General features: G+C 46.4%; 1 pseudogene; it reads left to right on the forward strand.

Annotated features, from left to right (window-relative positions):
• The first annotated feature begins 2,325 nt into the window (after positions 1 to 2,325).
• LOC109396158 (GRB2-associated-binding protein 2 pseudogene) lies at positions 2,326 to 7,062 on the forward strand (annotated as a pseudogene).
• The last annotated feature ends 6,033 nt before the right edge of the window (positions 7,063 to 13,095 follow it).

A 13,095-nucleotide genomic window follows, 5' to 3' on the forward strand; every position in this document is an offset into this window, starting at 1 on the left:
AAAGTCATTACAAGATGGGTAAATACTATTGAACCAGTTTTTAAAACTGATTTACCAGTATCAGGGAAGCACAGATGGTTTTAGTCACACAGTGCTCCAGAGGTTAAGGGCATGCAGTCCCCACAGGACCACCCTTAGGATGTGCTCCCCAGGCAGGTGAATGCCTTTCAGTGTATTTCTTTTTTTCTAACAGGGCATGTTATTGATCCTTTTTGGCATAATTCAAACGCAATTGAAATGATATAAATGCAGACTCTGAAAAACATTTCTCGTTCTAAAACGACAAAAGTGACAATATATGAAAAATAACCATGTAGTAGGTTTATGGGCTTGTTCAGATTAAACCAAACCTCAGGGCCTCAGCATGAAGCCCCTTTTTCACTTCCTGGAGGAAAGTAGACCCTGTATTAACTAGACTGTGTATAGACCTCTTTGTTGCATTTGTTTGGCACACATCAATACTAAAACCCCCAGGGCCCTTTTTACATCTGTCTCCCCTACAGAATATCAGCACCTTGGTGTTATAGGGTAAAAATCTATGCTTTGACTTTATCTCCAACTGGAATGTAAACTCCTGGAGAGCAGGCAGAGCCTATAACCAATGCCTGGTGTTAAGTATATGCTTTTGGATTTGGGCCTCCGTAGGCCCCTTCAGGCCAAAGCCTTGAGCTGTTACTCCCCTCCAGACCCTCTGCACTTCCCTTCTGAAATGACTCTTCATTGGGCCACTACTGCTCACTGTTTGGCTCCCTCAGCCAAATCTTCTTCTCCATTGCTCCCAAATGTGAGGCCCATTTTCACTGCTAGGCCTCTACCCAGTTAATGGAATTCTTTTTTTTTTTTTCATTGCAGTTCTATGAACTTCATTAACCATCCTGTCTTCTTTCTGGCTGTCTCATGCTTTTTGAACTCTTGAAAATGGTTCCTCGTTTCTCTTCATGTCTCTGCTCTTTATCTGCTTTTCTTTCACTAGTAGCCTCTAAATCAAGTCACCATGCTCCCCCATACCAGACCTTTCTGCCTCATGTCTGGAGTTAACAGATATCTCTCAGGAAAGAATTCCCACCGAGCACTGCTCTCCTGGCCTTCATTCCCTTCACAACAAACTAGCATACTTTGCCCATGTTTGCATTTCCTGTAGTTGCCCGTGGTGTGGTCCACCACCATACAGCAGACTCTTTGTTTTGGTGAGGGCTGGTTTGACTTCTCACTCTCCAAAGATTTGTTACCTCTTGCCTTTAGCCAGGCCCTAATCACTGCATCTTGACTAAAAGACCTTACCTAATCTGATAACCCTTTGGAAATCCCACTTTTCATGGCTCGGCAGGGAGTAAAATCTCACTGTCTGGTCTCTCTACCAATCCACCCACTCCCTCCTTAAGCCCACGCAATCTGGCTTCCCCAGCACTCTTTGGAAACTGCTCTGAGGTCCCAGGGGCCAGCTCCTGGCCAAATCCAACGGTCTGTTCTATATTTTCCTTTGGTGACTGCAGAGCTATTTGTCACTTGCCTTTCTGAGCTCTTCCTGCCCCCGCCACCTTGGCTTTCATCACCTGCCACTTCTGCTGGCGTCTTCCTTACCCCTTGGACTATTTGCTTTCAATTTCTCTGACTCCTAAACTTAATCTCTGTCCCAGTCCATGGCTAAATCTTTTCTTCCCACTTTTTCCACAAAGGACTTCGTTATTTCCACTATCTTTATTCATTTAGTCATTCTTTCTTTTATTCAAACATTTGTTGGTGGACCTTCTATGTGACAGGCAATTGAGAATACATGGATGAACAAGGGAAACCATGTATAGTAGTGGTTAAGAGCTTGGATTTTGGGGTTCAAATCCCAGCTCTGCTCTTTACAAGCTATGTGACCTTGGACAAATTACCTAACCTCTCTCTGCCCCAGCGCCATCATTTATATAATGGTAATAATATTTCATAGGATTGTTATGAGGATTAAATGAATTAATATTTATAAAGAGTTTATAAAAGTGGTTAGTACAGAGTGAGGTCCATATAAGTGTTAAATAAAAGCAAGAATATGGTCCACACTCTTGTAAATTACATTCTAGTGGAGAAAATAACCAAAAGAGTAGGTGCAATGTAATATAAGTGCTATGAGAGAGGAAATACATGGTGTTATGGGAGCACTGAAAAGGAGCATGTATTCTAGAGGTGGCGGAGAGGTCAGGGGGACATGCAGAGAAAGTTCCCTGAAGGACATGACTTTGAAGCTGTCACTCACAGGAATTATAGGCAGTAGTGTGGTGAAGGAGGGCTGGTGGGGTGAGGAATGGTGCAGGGGAGGAGGGAGAGTGTTCTAGACCGGAAATGGTGAGGTGCGTGACGTGGTGAGAGACACTGAAAGAGACCCATTAGAAAAAAGAAAAGTTGTGTGTTGCTGGAGTATAGGGAAGCTGGGGCGGTGGCAGTAGGATGGGGGGAGAGGTGGCTAGAGGTGAGCTTGGAGATGTAAACAGGAGCGAGGTCAAGCAGGGCCTAGTAGGCCCTATGGAGGAGTTGGAATTTTATCCTGGGGCCAGTGAGGAACCATTGAAGGGTTCTCAGCAAATGGTGTTTTGGTAATATCGTTCTATCCTCAGCATGGAGAATGGGTTACATTAGGGCAAAAATAGACTATAGAAGACAAGTTAGGGTCCTATTTCTTTCATCCAAGTGGGCCAAACTGTAGTGGTGACAGAGGATGGAGAGAAGCACAAGGGTGCCCGGTACCCTTAGGTGGTAGGACAGTCAGGTCTTGTCCACTGATTGAATATGGGGTGTGAGGAAAAGGGAAGGGTCAAGGGAAATTGTGAGGCCACTCACTGAGGCAAAGCTGCATGGACATTTATAGGACTGGTTACTCTGAGAGGTGGCATAGGCTAAAAATAAAAATAGCTGATGGTGAAACTATGGCCCGGGGCAGCCCCCAGACAGGCTCCGTGGCAGGTTTTGCCACTTGGGTAACTTCTTGTCTCCAGTCAGGGCATAGGAGCCTCTGGGCCGAGGTCCTGGAATCTCAGTCTTTCCCCTTCATATCTCATATAGTGTCCCCCTCCTCCCACCTCACCACCCTGAGGCCACCACCCCATGGAACTTCAGACAGGAACTCACAAGACAAGAGCATTCTCATTGTTGTGCGGAACTCCAGGGATGCACATCATACAAGCACAGCGGTGATGAAGGCAGTGCCAGCCTTTCCTGCTTCAAGCAGCCGGGAGCCCTCTGCCTTATCCTCCTTCACATCTGCCAGTCCACCAAGTGCTGGTGAATTTTACCCAGTAGATATTATTCAAATTCACCTCTCTCTTTTCCCCTTGGTTTTTGGGTCTTTTGCATCTTAGCCCATATGACTGATAAACCTTAAGGTTTTCTTTTAACTTCTGGGAGGAATAGTGCTGTGACAAAGTCCTCATCAAGTCTTACACCAAGCCATTTCCACTGATAAAAAAGATTTTATTACTGCTAACACATAGATTTCCTAATTCTTCCCTCTTCCTTTTTTTTTAAATTTATTTTTCAAATACAGTTCACATTCAATATTATATTAGTTTCAGGCATACAGGACACTGGTGAGAAATTAATGTAAAGTATGAAGCAATCCCCCCAATTAATCTAGAACCCACCTGGCACCATACATAGTTATTGCCATATTATTGATTATATTCCCCATACTGTGCTGTACACCCCCATGACTATTTTTAACTGCCAATTTGTACTTCTTAATCCCTCCGCCTTTTTCACCCTGCCTCCCAACCCCCCTTCCATCTGGCAACCATCAGTTAGTTCTCTGTATCTATGAATCTGTTTCTGATTTTTTGTTCATTTATTTTGTTTTTTAGATTCCACATATAAGTGAAATCATATGGTATTTGTCTTTCTCTGTCTGACTTACTTCACTTAACATAATACCCTCTAGGGCCATTCATTTTGTCACAATTGGTAAGATTCCATTCTTTTTTATGGCTGAGTAATATTCCATTGTATACATGTACCACCTCTTCTTTATCTAATTGTCTACCGATGAACTGTTTGGCTGCTGCCATATCATGGTTATTGTAAATAGCTCTGCAATGAACATAGGGGTGCATATATCTTTTTGAATTAGTGTTTTGGATTTCTTTGGGTAAATACCCAGCAGTGGAATTGCTGGGTCATATGGTAGTTTTATTTTTAATTTTTTGAGGAACCTTCACACTGTTTTCCATAGTGGCTGCACCAATTTGCAATCCCACCAACAGCGCATGAGGGTTCCCTTTGCTCCACATCCTCAGCAACACGTGTTTGTTGATTTATTGATGATAACCATTCCGACTGGTGTGAAGTGATATCTCATTGTGGTTTTTATTTGCATTTCTCTGATGATTAGTGATGTTGAGCATCTTTTCATATGTCTATTGGCCATCTGTGTGTCTGTCCCCTTTGGAGAAATATATTTTCATGTCCTCTGCCCATTTTTTAATTTTTTTTTTGGTGTTGAGTTGTATGAGTTCTTCATAAATTTTGGATATTAACCCATATCAGATGTATTATTGGCAAATATCTTTCCCCATTCAGGAGGCTGTCTTTTCATTTTGTTGATGGTTTCCTTTGTTGTGCAAAAACTTTTTAGTTTGAAGTAGTCCCGTTTGTTTATTTATTTTGTGTTTGTTTCTCTTGCCCAAGGAAATATATCCCCAAAAAATTTTTGCTAAGAGTGATGTCAAAGGGTTTTCTGCCTCAACTTCTGTGAGTAGGTGAATGCAGGCCTGACCTTCAACACGAAGCAGCTGCAGTGTAGTTCCGTGTTTGAAATCAAGACCAGTGAGTGGACCTTTTACCCTGTGGCTGAGACAAAGGAGGACATGAATAGGTGGCTCCAAAGCATCTGCCAGAACTGTGGTTTCAGTCAGGCTGAGGAGAGCACAGACTCCCTGATAAATATTGCCTCAGCCAGTCACAGCCCCTGCCCCTCTCCAGCAGAGTTCAGCACCTCCAATCAGCACCTTCTCTGAGAACGAAAATCCTCAGCACAATCGCACTCTAGCCAGCAAAATTCGTTCACATTCAAAACCTCTGTGTCGAGGGCCGGCCAAGTGGCTCAGCTGGTTAAGAGCGCGAGCTCTGAGCAACAGGGTCTCCAGTTCGATTCCGATGTGGGCCAGTGAACTGCACCTGAGCTGTCGCTGAGATGGTGAGAGCGCGTGCTCTTAGCAGAAATGTTGCTGATTCGACTCCCATATGGAAGGTGGGCTGCACCTACCCCGCAATTAAAATTGAACACAGCCCCTGAGCTGAGCAGCAGGGAGCTGCCAGCAGGAAGCTGGATGGCTCAGTGTGCAACAAAGTTGCCGGTTCAACTCCCACATGGGATGGTGGACTAGCCCACCTGCAACTAAAATTGAAAGCTGCAACTAGACTTGTAGTTGAGCTTGCGCCCTCCACAACTAAGATTGAAGGACAACAACTGGACTTTGAGCTCATGGGTCCTGGAAAGACACAATGTTCCCCTTTCCCAATTCCCCAACACTGTTCCCCTCCTCAATTCCCCAATAAAAAAATTTTAAAAAGCAAAACAAAACAAGACAAAAAACCTCTGTGTCGAACCATGCACAGTCCACCTTGTCCACCAGTGCACCTCAGGAGTATCTCTACTTGCACCAGTGCATAACCTGGAGAGCAGAAAATGCCAGGTGTGCCAGCTTCTCTCAGGGCACCAAGGCCTTGTTCCTCTCCAGGGTGACACAGCCATACAGAAACTTGCCCAGGGCAATGGACACTGTATCAAGAAGTTCAGTGGTCAAGACAATGGTTTCTATACCCTCCCCAAGCCAAGCTAGCACAATACAGAATTCAGAGACAGTACCTGTAACCTCCCCCGGAGCCTGGCCTCCCATGGCCACACCAAGGGCAGCCTCATAGACTCTGAGACAGATAATGAGGATGTATATACTTTCAAGACGCCCAGCAACACCCTGTGTTGGGAGTTTGGGGATCTCCTGGTAGACAATAGAGATGTTCCAGCCACCCCACTCTCAACCTACCAGATCCCTAAGACATTCACACTGGACAAGAACCACAGTGCCATGGCAGTAGCTCTTCCTGGGAACTCAGCCATAGCTTGCCAACCCTGACCACCCAAGCCAAGTCAGGCAGAAACACCTCAGTGGGGGAGCCCTCAACAAAGACCTCCAATCTGTGAAAATAGCAGACCAGTCTCCGCCGCTGCCACCATCCCCAGGCTCAATACCCTCCCTGCAATGGACAACAGCTGACTTTACCGAGCATCTTCCTGTGAGTCCTATGAGTACCCCCAGTGTGGTGGGGAGAGTGCAGGCTGGTCTGCAGAGTCCATGACTGATGGAGTCAATTCTTTCTCGCTGGGGTAAACACTTGTAGGCCAATCAGATAGCACCAATTCTGAAGACAACTACCTGCCCATGAATCCAAGTTCCTCCACACTGCTGGCCATGGAGCAAGCAGGTGATAATTCCCAGAGTGTCTACATCCCCATGAGCCCAGGGCCCCATCACTTTGACCCCCTTGGCTACCCTTCTACAGCCCTTTCCATGCACAGAGGCACCAGCTGAGGGAATGAGATCCAGCCCTGTCAACTGCAACCTCAAACCTGACCTGAAAGCAAAGGCAGCACCACTTGATCTGAGAAACAAAGCTCCCCTTCAAATCACCTGTCACCAATTTTGGTCTGGGGTTACCCGCAATTTCAACCCCTGCTCCTCCCAGTACTGCTGCCCCATCTCCACACAGAGCATCACCAGCACAGACTCGGGAGACAGCAAAGAGAACTATGTCCCTATGCAAAACCCAGTGTCTGCATCTCCCATTCCCAGTGGCACCAACAGTCCAGTCCCTAAGAAGAGCACTAGCAGCATTGATTATCTGGCCTTGGACTTCCAGCCCAACTCCCCAAGTTCCCACCGCAAGCCATCCATGTCATCCGTCACTTCCAAGGAGAAGGTGAACTACATTCAAGTAGACAAGGAGAAGACCTAGGCCCTGCAAAGCACCATGAAAAAGTAAACAGATGTGCGGCAGTCCTCGGAGCCTTAAAAGGGCACCAAGCTGTGACACGGGGCCCATCAAGCCTAAAGAGAGGCTCAGAAATACCAAAGCTGTCCCCTCGCTGTCTCCCCTATCTCCTCTCCCATTGCCCCCTCCAGCGCAACCCTCTCTTGCCTGCCACTGTGGCCTTTAAAGTACTTGACATCAGGGACCCTGAGTCCTTCCCCCTGGGAGGTGCGGGCCTGATTGAGGCACTTCCTCTGCCCACTCGGGGCCCACCTTTGATTTTTACTAATAATGGCCATGCTTCTACCCACCTTACTTAGAGCTATTGCCAAAAAGCATCCTTCAGCCTCTTCCTGCCCTCTAGACCTGAGTATCTACCAGATGTGTGGAGAGAGGGGCTGGGGCTCTGAGCTGGATTCCACACCTCACGTTCCATCCCCGCCCTCAGCCCTCTTTCCCCAAGCCCCTGAGTTACCTCATTCCATCCTGGAAGAAGCTCATCACCTCACTGACCAGGGAGTCAAAGACGGGCAGACTAAAGTGACCATGTACTGCATCCCTATCTATCTCGGCAGAGGAGAGCCAAGGCCACCAAAAGATAGAAGAATCTAGAAGGAAGGTTAGGGGTGGTCTTGAGGGACAAAAGAATTAGATCCCCAGATACAGAAGGGTAGTTGATACCTGCAGTGGTCCCTCACTTTTAGCCAAGTGGCAGTGCAGTGGTTGTGGTATGGAAGAGGCAGAAGGATGAGGACAAAAGGAAAGAAAACTGAGGATGATGGGCAACCCAGAACAAGGAACAGGGCTCAGAGCCCAAGGGATGGGGAGACAAGGACACTGTGGGGACGGGCCCCTGGACTGTGGGGCCACAGGCCCATTCTACCATTCTAAGACAGAGATTGCCCAAGACTTCCCCAAGGCCCCACTGCCTGGGGGCACCATGCCGAGAAGGCTGGGTCTGTGCTGGGTGGAACAGCATGCCGTGGGATTGCCAGCATGGTGAGGGGGGCTGGTGGAGCTGTGGGAAAGCCGTGCACAGTATGGGATGTGGGAGGGAGGGAGCATGGGAAGCACTGGAGGTTCTGCCAGGACTGAGGGGCTATCTTGTGACAGGAATGGGCTGAGCAGAGGCACAGAGCAGTGCACGGGCCACTGCAGAGGGATGGTGCAGCACGTTTCTGCAGGATAGGCAGTGCAGCATGGGAAGGCACAGGTACTGAACAGATGACAGAGAGGCAGGGGTGAAGGCCATAAGGGAGACAGTGTGGCAAGTGGGGAAATATACCCAAAGGGCCTGGTGGAGTGCCCAAGGCAGTCCCATGGAATTGCAGGGTGGAGCAAAAAGTGAAGGAGATATATATTGTGTCCAGAGAGCAGTGTGCGTGGTGGCATGACATGAGGGCAGTTCCCAGGACTGATGGACAACAGGTAAATCAGTGCAAGGGAGAGAGCAGGGCAGAACGGAGCATGGAGGGTGACATGGGAATCGCTGACAGCTTGTGCAGTGTGGCTAGGGTTTGTGCCAGGTCCCAGGGCAGGTACAGGTGTGTCCTAGTGCCAGGATCAGAGTGTTTTCTCAGCTCAAATCACCTCTTGGTCACTCACATCCCAGGTGCCATGTTGGACTCAAACCTGGCTACAGGAACAGGAGAGGCCAGGCGTCTCCTCCCATCCCTGCCAGGGTCACCAGGTAAGCCTTCACCTCAGGCTTTCTCCTGAGCCTGGGGACAGGGAATCTGGATCTTTTATGTTGAAATTTCTTGGCAAAACTTTCTAGAGTTTCAGAGGCAACTGGGCAGACCAAATCTGTCATCCTACCCTGGAATGAGTAGAACTTCTTGCTCCTAAAAAAACCAAAACAAAACAAAACAAAACTTCCCACTATGTTTAATGGAGGTGGCTACTGCTCACCTTCTAGCTGCTGTGAGTGTATGTACACACCCCTCACCAGCCCAATACCCTGACCATTTATTAATGGCTGCTGTGCTCAGGCTCTGGCCTAGATACAGAGGACAAAGGAATTAATCAGACTTTGCCCCTGAACTTGAGAAGGCCACAGTCGGTGAGAAAAAAGACAAGGACACAAGGTATTGGTAATGGCCATGAGAGACTTAAAATGCTGATGTTCCACTCCTAGGACAGAAGTACAACCATTCTGAAGTGACCAGAGCATGGGCAGAGGAAGCGAGACTACCTCTCTGGGAAGTTGGTGCAGGGGGCAGGAGTGGGAAGGGGTGGAGATCAGAGAAGGTGTTTTCTAAGAAAAGGAGATGCCTGAGATGGGCCTTAGAAGAAGATGGGTCAGATTTTTACAGGGAAAGAGCAGCGCTGAGTCCAGTGGAGGAAGGGAGGAAAGACTTGGAAAGCCTTGTGCTTTGGGAACGATGGGTCCATCGTTTGGGAGTATGTGTCCATGCCGCAGTGTTCCAACAGATGAGATGGGGAATGGTGGCAATGGCCTGCATTGGGCTGGGTTTGCTGGTTCACTCTGCCCATCCCTGACTGTGTCCCTTTAAGGCCCTCTAAGAAGGGTCTCATATAGCAGAGCTTTTAATGGTGCCACCCCTGTGCCCCCAGCAGGATACAGGTGGGCTCAGGTATTAATGCCCTCGGTTCCCAGCCCCAGCAGCCTCCCCTGTTGACTCCTGGGTGCCCTGATAATGTAAGCATTTTCTGAAGATGCCATGATGTGAATGAAGCTGGCTGGAGTCTTCAGAGACTAGGGTGTTCAAATCGAATCTGCAAGCAGACCTCCCTCCAGTTCTAGGTTCCTATAACTCCCAAACTCTGGGGATGGAAGCAGGGGTGGAGATGAAAAGTAGTACAAGAGGAGCTCACAAGCCCCAAACTACCAGGGGTTTAGTGCATACTGGTCAGCTCAGTTTTAAAAACTGATCCCTTGGCCTATCAGTGGGTTAAAGTCCACCTCTCTTGGTGGCCTGGCAAGAATAGGGATGGTTTTTCAGCCAGCAGAGCTCACAAGATTCATCCTGCCTGGGTATCCCCACATAAGGAGACATCCTCACCCACTTTCAGCTCCATCTCTGCAAGGTTTAAGGAAGTAGAGCAGGGACAATGAGAAAAGAGGGAGTAAATGCTACAGGAGCTGTGTCTCCTTTGGACCTTGGTTTGCCCGTCTGTGAAATGGGTGGTTGGATTAAGTGGGTGGTCTCTGAGGCCCCTGATGTGGCTGATACTCAGCTGTTTTAAGCTGACTTCTCTCTCAACGGTCTGGATCACCAGGGAAGAGCAGCACCCCGAGCATTAGCCAGTGAAAGCAGTCCCCTCCCTAGATTGATTTTGGCAACTTCTCCATTTGAAACCATTCAAATATGCCCTGTTCCTAGGACAGGATCACAACCCTTCTGAAGTGATAGGAGCACGGGCTCAACTCCAGTCTGCCCTTTGGCCCCATTACCTGCTACAGGGCTAAGGCCTCAGCCCCAAGCCGGCCGCTGACCAACCCTCCCCCCGCTCAACACTCACACCTTTGACAGAGCTCTGGAAGCTGAGTGCAGGACAGGAGGGAAATCAGCACACCCTTCCCCTCTCTGGGCCTTCGTCTGCAAAATGTGGGGGAAACAAGGCTGACCACATGAGCTCTAAAGCTCCTCTTACGGGGTCATCATTCTGGGACTCCCCAAGCTCCTTGGGGCCTGGGGCCAGGTGGACTATCTGCTGAGGGTGTCCCACTGGAAATTCAATCTGTCATGTGATATTTGGTGGTTTTTATGTATATGTTGGTTACATGTGTCTTGAAATTTAGAATCGTTTCACACAGAATTGTTTCTATTTGCTGGGAAAAGAAAAATGGGCTAGGAGAGGCCCAGTCTTAGGTTCTTGCCCTGTTACCATTTAAAATGGACATTTAATTTTTCAAAGAAAGAAAATGAACGAATGAGATCTGCACTGCTGTTATGAAAAGAGAACCAGGAAGTAATGTTAGGTAAAATATAAAATCGCAGAATACATGTGCTATGATCCTATTTTTGTAAAAATTGTTTCTTAAACTTATCTATTGTATATGTGTATATAACATGTAGCTCTATGTCTTTCTTTCTTTCTCTCTCTCTCTCTCTCTCTTACACACACACACACACACACACACACAGAGAGAAAAATGTCTGGAATGTAACATAGCAAATGTTAACAGTAATTACTTCTGGTGAGTGAGACATTCACTTTTTTGTATACATCTGTGTTATAACAAATCTGAATTTATTGCAGTGAACAAGCAAATCATTATTTCTGTGAATATATATATATATATATTTAAAATATATACGTATTTAGAATATATATATATTCATATATATAACTTCATCTGGGAGCTGTGTTTTTGTGAAATTTGATGGTTTTAGAGCAGGGTTATGAAAATGATTAGAGCTGGGCTTTAGTTTCATCTGGAAAGAGGCAAGTACCAAGGATAAGGGTAGATGGCAGAGACACTGTAAATAGGAAAATCTATAAATCCTGAGAACTAATTATCTGTAAGTGGAGAGATAAGGGTGAGTTAAAAATAGCTCAGTCACTGAAAAAACTTGGAGATACCATTAACCTTGGTAGGGAAGCAGGAGGAGCTCATTTTGAAGGGGAAATCATAACTTTAGAGTCTAGACACATGTATTAGTTATCTATTGTTACCAAACAATTTACTCCAAAACTTAGTGGCTTAAAATAACAACAATCATGTATTATCTCTATGGGTTCTGTGGGTATGGGAAATTCTTTTTTTAAAATTATATTTACCAGGTGATTCTAGTGAGCAGCCACAGTTAAGAATCATTGGGGGCCGGCCAAGTGGCGCGATGGTTAAGAACTGGCTTGGGACGCCAGAGGGCCCCGGTTCAGATCCCACATATGAGGGCCAGTGACACTGCCCTCCACAGCTAAGATGCTGAACTACAGCTCAACCTGGAGCTGGGCTGCCATGAGTCGCCGGCGACGGCGTAGGCTGCAGCCCCTGCTGCAATGGGTTGCCATGGGCTACCGTGTGTAGCCAGCTGCCAGCGTGAGCGGCCAGCAGCCGCAGTGAGCGGCCATCCAGAAGCCAGCGACTTATCTGCCTCGACCGGGAAGAGCGCAATGATGGTGCCAACTTGGGCCAGTGAAGCAACGTCCTCCACAACTAGACTGAAGAACAAAACGACAGCAACTTGTCTGTTCCCCTTCCCCTAATCCCCAGCACTGTTCCCATCCCCCAATTCCCCAATAAAATATCTTAAAAAAAGATAATAAGATAATAGTACAAAGAACTCTACACACATGTTTCAGAACTTAGATAAAATGGACTAATTCCTTGAAAAGCACAAACTAGCTAAACTCACTCAATATGAAATAAATAATTTGAATAGCTTATAACAATCAAGGACATTGAATTTGTAACTTTAAATCTCCCTAAAAAGATATCTATTGGCCCAGGTGGTTTCACTAAAGAATTTTACCAAACATTTAATGAACAAATAACACTAATTATCTACCATATTTTCCAGAAAATAGAAGAGGGGAACACTTTTTCATCTCATTTTATGAGGCCAGTTTTACTCTGATATCAAAACCAGAGAAAGAAAGATATTACAAAAACAAAAACTATAGAAATATCCATCATGAACTTGGAGGCAAAAAACACTCAAGAATAATAATCATAATTAGGTATTTGGATTGTTATCGTGGATTCTATTGACTCATTTTTTAAAACTACTGAACCAACCTTGCATTTCTGGAATAAAACTCATTTGGTTATGATATAGAATTGTTATATATTACTGGATTCTATTTGCTAATATCTTCTTGAGTATTTTTGCATTACAGCCTCGAAGAGGAGAGGAAAGCTGGATAAAAATAGCCAAAAGTCAAAGTACAGTAAGTGGGATGACATAGCAGAGCTACACAGGCAGAAAATACGAAATTGTTGATATTCAAACTGTCTGCTAGGCTGTGAGGTCCTTGAATTACTCTTTCTTTTTGTAACCCACCGCATTGCTCAGAACAGGACTTTGCACCCCCCAGTTGGTGGAAGCAGCTAGTATCTAGGACCCATGGATCTCGGGCTGTAGTGTGCATAAGAGCCATGGAGGATGTTTGTTTCAGTGC

This window comes from Hipposideros armiger, unplaced genomic scaffold (assembly GCF_001890085.2).
Source record: "Hipposideros armiger isolate ML-2016 unplaced genomic scaffold, ASM189008v1 scaffold_505, whole genome shotgun sequence".
NCBI lineage: Eukaryota > Metazoa > Chordata > Mammalia > Chiroptera > Hipposideridae > Hipposideros > Hipposideros armiger.